This window comes from Lolium rigidum, chromosome 2 (genome assembly GCF_022539505.1).
Source record: "Lolium rigidum isolate FL_2022 chromosome 2, APGP_CSIRO_Lrig_0.1, whole genome shotgun sequence".
Taxonomy (NCBI): domain Eukaryota; kingdom Viridiplantae; phylum Streptophyta; class Magnoliopsida; order Poales; family Poaceae; genus Lolium; species Lolium rigidum.
In genome coordinates this window covers 78,443,457-78,451,747 of record NC_061509.1, presented here as the reverse complement: position 1 = coordinate 78,451,747, position 8,291 = coordinate 78,443,457, and positions in this window count along the sequence as shown.

Here is an 8,291-nt window from a genome sequence, read left to right as displayed (position 1 = left end):
GCTTTTCCATGATATTTTCCATGATTTTCCCCCTTCCTTTCTTGCTACACTACCAAGAGTCCAAGATCAATGGAAATGCTGCTACCTTTATGATATGCATATAACCAGAGACATAGCATAGACATATTCAACACTACAGAGAGCATTCCTATGAACTCCAATGAACTACAAAGAACTACATTTGCTCTCAGCAGAAGGTGAACTACATTTGCACATTTATCGGATCATAAGAATGTCATTTGCACTAGATGCTAGCCTTTGAGCGGTTTGAGCGGGATTCACCTGCGAGATTGGGGTTGGAGCAGGCCGTCGAGCGGTGTCGGCGTGGTTCGGTGCGTGGCGGGGCGGCCGGTGGTCTTGGAGCAGACGAGGAATGCGGCGAGGAGGAACCTGCTCCGCGGCGACGAGGTCGCAGAAGAGGAGGTCGCAGACGAGGAAGGCGGCGAGGAGGTCGCAGACGAGGACGCCGACTAGGTCGCAGACGAGGTCGCCGACGTGCTGCTCCTGCTCCGAGGCGAGCTTGAGAGGATCTGCGTGGGGGAGAGAACGTGAGGCGGCCGGGTGGGGATCGAGGTGAATCGAGGGGAGGCGGCCGCCGGCGGGGAGGTGAATCGAGGGGTACTGTGCGATGCCGGCTGGGGTCCGGTCGCTCGCGTCGCTCGGGGGAGGGCGGCCGCCGGCGTCGGAGAGAGGGCGCCGGTGGATCGGGGAGGAGTGGCTCCGCGAGGCGGATCGAGGGATGGTGGCCGGCGGAGAGGCGGGAGCGATCGCGAGGAAGAAGAGGAGGGATTTGGTCGGGACGGGGGAAGAGAAGGGGATTTTTCTAAGTCCCCGACTCCCCTTAGCAATAGCGCACGTCTAGGGGTGCGCCACTATGAGGCTTAGCAATGGCGCACCTCTAGGGGTGCGCCACTGCCTATTTAGGTTTAGGTCAAAACGAGCGCGGCACCTACAGTTGACAAGAATCTCACTGTACCGTAATGGCTAGCTCCCCCTGTTTGGTTTACTCTGGCCGGCCAGGTTCGAACCCTGGCGGCCCCAATTTTTTTCACTTTTTTATTAAATTTATTTAACACTATAATAAATAGCATAATACACCAAAATAAAAGGCATAAATAATTATAATTATGTAGAATATTTAAAATACTATAGAATCTAGAAAATATCCAAAAATATAAATTATATGTCTATTTTGATCGGTACAATGTGTAGATTAACAATATGACATCCATTATTCATACAATAAAATGATACATAATTATCTTTTCACAATCTTCTTGCCCTTCTTTCTCGCGGTTGAATAATTTAGCCCGGAACTCCTAGACTTCTTCTCTTGAATGGACGGCCTTTAGGTAGGGTGGTCCTGCTTCTTCTTGTTGTGTATGGTTCTTCATCATCGTCGTCGTCATCTTCCATCTTCGGATCGCCGTACTTGGTCAAAGTCTAGCTCGTTGGCGGCTCCATCCATTCCGATGATGCTCCTTTTGCCTCTCCTCACGACAACACGGCTGGGCTTTTGCGGGTCGGTAATGAAGAAGCATTGGTCCACTTGGGAAGCTAGTACCCATGGCTCATATTTCGCGGTGACCTTTGCGCCCGCTGTCTTGGATTTGGCTTCGGGTATTACCATGGTGGTGAAATGCCGGTCTTCTTTTATGACGTTCTTGGCCCACCTGACACGGAACATCGGCACATTCTCTCCGGCGTAGCTCAGCTCCCGGATCTCCTCGATCTTTCCGTAGTATCTACTGCTGACGTCACCGGTGTAGGACTCAATCGTTACCCGGAGTTCGATAATCGCTCTTCATGTCCTTTTCCTCGGTGTAGAATGTGTAGCCGTTGATATCGTACGCCTGAAATGTCATCGAGGTTGTGTTCGGCGCCTGTGACAAGGCGAATATGAGTTTTCTTCCGCGAGAAGAATCCTCGTCTATAGGGTACGTCGGCATCTTGTCCTTGAACCACCGCGTGAAGGTTGAGTTGTGCTCTTTGATTATATCTCCGTCCGTCCTCCGTTGGCCCTGATCACTGTACGTCTTTGCGATGAAGGTTTTGTGCTCTACCACCCAAGGATCGACCACGTCTATGTGTTGTAGCGCGACTAGGTTTGCTCTTTCAAAGTCGGCGATTCGACCCTTGAAGTAATATTCAATCTTTTTGGCATTTTTTCCCTTGCGACGACTTTGCGTGTCCTCCGCCTCATCATCGTCATCGTCATCATCATCATTAGGGCGTCCCGCGTGAAGCTCCTCCCTGATCCCAATTGATTGCAAGTCGTACCTTGCTTTCGGCCCATCTTTGGTCTTCTCGGCATGTTCGGGAGGGTACCAAGCGGACTCTCGCACACGTTCTTCGTGATGTGCATGACATCAAGGCTGTGAGGCACACGGAGGATCTTCCGATACGGCAAGTCCCGGAAAACGGACCTCGTCTTCCATACCTTAAGCAGCGGCTCCGGCGCCTTTCGCTTCTTTCCCGGCGGTGGGCACTCTTTCCAATTTTTCAATAGCTCGTCTATTTGCTCGCCGCTTCTCGTACGTGGCCATCTTCGGGTTCGTCTTCACCATCGAACGGATCCTTGCGTTTCCTCCATGGGTCGTCCTCGCGAAGCCACCTTCGATGTCCCATGAACACCGTTTTCGAGGACCCGGGATCTCTATCTAGCTGGCGGTACGTTGTGTCGTCCATGCACCTTACGCATGCATTGAATCCGTGGACCACCTGCCCCGCGACATATCCGTAACCGAGAAAGTCGTGCACCGTCGTGAGCATTGCGGCTCTCATAGGGAAATATTCTTCCGCGGCGGCGTCCCACGTATTGGCGGGCGTGTCCCATAGCGTGGCTAGCTCCTCTTTCGAAGCCCCATATACGGATTGATGTCGTTCCCTGGTTGTTTCGGCCCTTCAATTAGCATACTCATTTGAATGTACTTCCTCTTCATGCACAACCGGGGGGAGGTTGTACATCCACACAAACACGGGCCAGGTGCTATGCGTGCTGCTCGGCTGCCAAACGGATTGACTCCATCGGTGCTCGCGCCCGGCCTTATGTTCCTAGGATCGTCCCCAAATTCGGGTACTCGAGGTCCAACGCATTCCATCGGCTAGCATCCGAAGGGTGTCTCAACATCCTGTCCTTTTTCTTTTTCTTCGGATCATCTGCGTCATCTTCTCCCTTCCTCATCTCCGCGTGCCGGCGCATTAGCTTTGCTTGCTTAGGATCCGCGAAATACCGCTGCAGACGAGGAGTGATTGGAAAGTACCACACCACCTTCGAGGAGCTTTCTTCCCCTTCTTGTACCGGCCGACGCCGCACTCCGAACATATGGTACACTCCGCGTGCTCGTTCCGATAAATGATGCAATCGTTCAAGCACACATGGTATTTCACATGCGGTAAATCCGGAGGACACACGATTTTCTTGGCCTCCTCGATACTAGTCGGACACGTGTTACCTTTGGGAAGACGTTCCTGCCGGAATGACATGTTGTCGTTGAAGGATGTGTCGGTCATTTTGTGCTTTACCTTCATCTCCGGAGCCATGAGCGTTACTTTCGAGGCGGGTATCCTCCGGCCTGCATCCTTCATACAATGGAGTAACAGCGTCTACCTCCGGTTGATCCATCTTGGCTTTCTCTCGGGCGGCAGCTCTTGCGTTACTCGTACGCTTGAGAAGCAGCTCTTGAAGATAAGGGTCCTGCACCCAGTCCATCGACGATGGTTCATCGTCTTCATCTTCATGATCGTCATGATGACCTCCATCTTGATCTTCCTCATCATCGGGTCCAGGATCTCCTACATTGTGGTCATCATCATCTCCGGGATCTTCTACATCCCGATCATGCCCGAGATCTTCTACATCCCGATCACCTCGGCCTTCCTTACTTCTTGTTGAATTCCCATGGACAAATTCATAATCATCTTCGTCGCCTTCCCACCGATAGCCATCCATGAAACCACGCATGAGAAGGTGGTCCCGCACCATATCGGCTTTAGGGTCCATAAGGCTCGTTAGCTTGCATCTTCGACACGGACATCTTATCTCCTTTTGGTTATTTCTAATCATCTCGTACTGTCGCGGCTTTCAAAAACCTAGCCACAACGCCTTCGCTCATCATGCGGACCATGGTCGCCTGCGGATATAGAGAAAATGGATATCTTAGCATACCAAAAGAAAATTTTGGCATGACCTTCCCTAAAAATAGGACATGTATATGCGTAGTATGCCCAACATTCGCCGAAACGGAAATGAATCAACGTTTCGGCAAAATATTTGCAACTCCATCGCATTTCAAATCCCTGCAAACAAAAACACATGCAACACATGTGTGGAGGCTTCGCATATACAACACACACGTGGATCCGGAGGCTTCGCATACAACACACATGCACGTGACGCTTTTCGCGCATGCGCACGTACACATGATATCATCGAGCTTCGCACATAACATATGTGCATGACGTGTGTGCAAGACGATCGGAACCGTTCACACACAAAGCATAAAACCAACAAAGTTACCGATACGGCGAGACCTAGAGTGTTGGATGAGGTAAAAAGTTGAGATTGAGTAGGGTATTGAGCTAAGAAAGCTTCACCATTAGTTACCTATGAAGAAAATTAAGTTTACCAACTTAATTTTGGTGAATGAAGAGGTGAAAATGAGGTGGGAAGGAGGGGCAACACGACCAGATCCAGATTTGGTGGGAGGTGGTGGTGGAAGAGTGTTTGGGGAAAGTGGGTGGCACATGTGAGTGGAGGGTGAAAAGTAGGAAATGGTCCCAGGTTAGCGGTGGCGCACCACCTAGCCGTGCGCCCTCGCTAGGGTGACATAGCAATGGCGCACTTGCTAAGTGGTGCGCCATCTGCTCACCTGTTACCTGTAAACCCACGCCCCTGCCCAACTTAGCGAGTGGCGCACCATGTCGGCGGTGCGCCATACCTAGTAGTGGCGCACCAAGCCAGTGCGCCATTGCTAAAGCCCTCATCTCTGAAGGGCCCTGGCCACCTCCTCGCAGTGGCGCACCACAAAGACATGCGCTATAAGTAAGCCATGTAGCAGTGGCGCACCATGGAGACGTGCGCCACTATTAGTTTTGGGTGGGAGCTGGCCTCCTGCCGAGAATTAGTAATGGCGCACCACAAACAAGGTGCGCCACTACTACATTTGTAACAGTGGCCCACCATTTTGTGGTGCGCCACTGCTAAGTAGTAGTGGCGCACGGCCATCATGGTGCGCCACTGAAGTCAACCTTACGGCTAGGCCTTTTCCTAGTAGTGTATCCTCAATCTCATATGAGAATAATAATTGTTGCCACATGCTTATGCATTAAAGAGGAGTCCATTATCTGTTGTCCATGTTGTCCCGGTATGGATGTCTAAGTTGAGAATAATCAAAGCGAGAAATCCAAAATGCGAGCTTTCTCCTTAGACCTTTGTACGGGCGGCATGGAGGTACCCCATTGTGACACTTGGTTAAAACATGTGCATTGCAAAGATCCAGGTAGTCCAAGTTAATTAGGACAAGGTGCGGGCACTATTAGTATACTATGCATGAGGCTTGCAACTTGTAAGATATAATGTACATAACTCATATGCTTTATTACTACCGTTGACAAAATTGTTTCATGTTTTCAAAATAAAAGCTCTAGCACAAATATAGCAATCGATGCTTTCCTCTTTGAAGGACCATTCTTTTTACTTTTATGTTGAGTCGGTTCACCTATCTCTCTCCACCTCAAGAACCAAACACTTGTGTGAGCTGTGCATTGATTCCTACATACTTGCATATTGTACTTGTTATATTACTCTATGTTGACAATTATCCATGAGGATATACATGTTACAAGTTGAAAGCACCAGCTGAAACTTAATCTTCCTTTGTGTTGCTTCAATACCTTTACTTTGATTTATTGCTTTATGAGTTAACTCTTATGCAAGACTTATTAATACTTGTCTTGAAGTACTATTCATGAAAAGTCTTTGCTTTATGATTCACTTGTTTACTAATGTCATTACCATTGTTTTAATCGCTGCATTCACTACATATGTTTACAAATAGTATGATCAAGGTTATGATGGCATATCACTTCAGAAATTATCTTTGTTATCGTTTTACCTGCTCGGGACGAGCAGAACTAAGCTTGGGGATGCTTGATACGCCTCCGACGTATCGATAATTTCTTATGTTCTATGCCATATTATTGATGATACCTACATGTTTTATGCACACTTTATGTCATATTCGTGCATTTTACGGAACTAACCTATTAACAAGATGCCGAAGTGCCGGTTCTGTTTTCGCTGTTTTTGGTTTCGAAATCCTAGTAACGAAATATTCTCGGAATTGGACGAAACGAAGACCCAGGGGCCTATTTTTCCACGGAGCTTCCAGAAGACCGAAGAACATACGAAGTGGGGCCACGAGGTGGCGACACCACATGGCAGCGCGGCCCAAGGGGGGCCGCACCGCCCTATGGTGTGGCCCCCTCGTCTGGCCCCCGACTCTGCCCTTCCGCCTACTTAAAGCCTCCGTCGCGAAACCCCTGATGCGAAAAAACCACGATACGGAAAACCTTGCGAGACGCCGCCGCCGCCGATCCCATCTCGGGGGATTCGGAGATCTCCTCCGGCACCCTGCCGGAGAGGGGATTCATCTCCCGGAGGACTCTACACCGCCATGGTCGCCTCCGGAGTGATGAGTGAGTAGTTCACCCCTGGACTATGGGTCCATAGCGGTAGCTAGATGGTTGTCTTCTCCTCATTGTGCTTCATTGTTGGATCTTGTGAGCTGCCTAACATGATCAAGATCATCTATCCGTAATACTCTATGTTGTGTTTGTCGGGATCCGATGGATAGAGAATACCATGTCATGTTAATTATCAAGTTATTACACATGTGTTGTTTATGATCTTGCATGCTCTCCGTTTCTAGTAGAGGCTCTGGCCAAGTTTTTACTTTTAACTCCAAGAGGGAGTACTTATGCTCGATAGTGGGTTCATGCCCGCATTGACACCTAGGACGAGTGACGAGAAAGTTCTAAGGTTGTGTTGTGCTTGTTGCCACTAGGGATAAAACATTGGCGCTATGTCCGAGGATGTAGTTGTTGATTACATTACGCACCATACTTAATGCAATTGTCCGTTGCTTTGCAACTTAATACTGGAGGGGTTCGGATGATAACCTCGAAGGTGGACTTTTTAGGCATAGATGCGGTTGGATGGCGGTCTATGTACTTTGTCGTAATGCCCAATTAAATCTCACTATACTTATCATGTCATGTATGTGCATTGTTATGCCCTCTCTATTTGTCAATTGCCCGACTGTAATTTGTTCACCCAACATGCTTTTATCTTATGGGAGAGACACCTCTAGTGAGCTGTGGACCCCGGTCCATTCTTTTAATACTTGAAATACAAATCTGCTTGCAATACTTGTTTCTACTGTTTTCTCTGCAAACAATCATCTTCCACACAATACGGTTAATCCTTTGTTACGACAAGCCGGTGAGATTGACAACCTCATCTGTTTCGTTGGGGCAAAGTACTTTGGTTGTGTTGTGCGGGTTCCACGTTGGCGCCGGAATCTACTGGTGTTGCGCCGCACTACATCCCGCCGCCATCAACCTTCAACGTGCTTCTTGACTCCTCTCTGGTTCGATTAAACCTTGGTTTCTAACGAGGGAAACTTGCCGCTGTGCGCATCACACCTTCCTCTTGGGGTTCCCAACGGACGTGTCAACTACACGCATCAAGCAAATTTACGGCGCCGTTGCTGGGGAGATCAAGACACGCTGCAAAGGGAGTCTCCACTTCTCAATCTCTTTACTTTGTTTTTGTCTTGCTTTATTTTATTTACTACTTTGTTTGCTGCATTATATTAAAACACAAAAAAATTAGTTGCTAGCTTTACTTTATTTACTGTCTTGTTTGCTATATCAAAAACACAAAAAAATTAGTTTACTTGCATTTACTTTATCTAGTTTGCTTTATTTACTGTCTTGCACTCTATATTAAAAATACAAAAAAATATTTAGTTACTTTTGTTACCATGTCTAGCTCTGAACCTGTTACTTCTTCGCCTAAAGAATTAGTTTTCACTTTTAGACAAGGGGATGAGGAGAGTTTTAAGGATGCTTGGTCTAGAATTTTTACTTCTTATCGTGAAGCCGAACCTCAAATGACTCTAAGTTTGCTCCTTAGTAATTTTTATTTTGGTCTTATGGTTCGCTATAGATATGCTTTGGATACTTTAGTGGGAGGAGATTTCCTCCATTGCAATGGGGATCAAGCT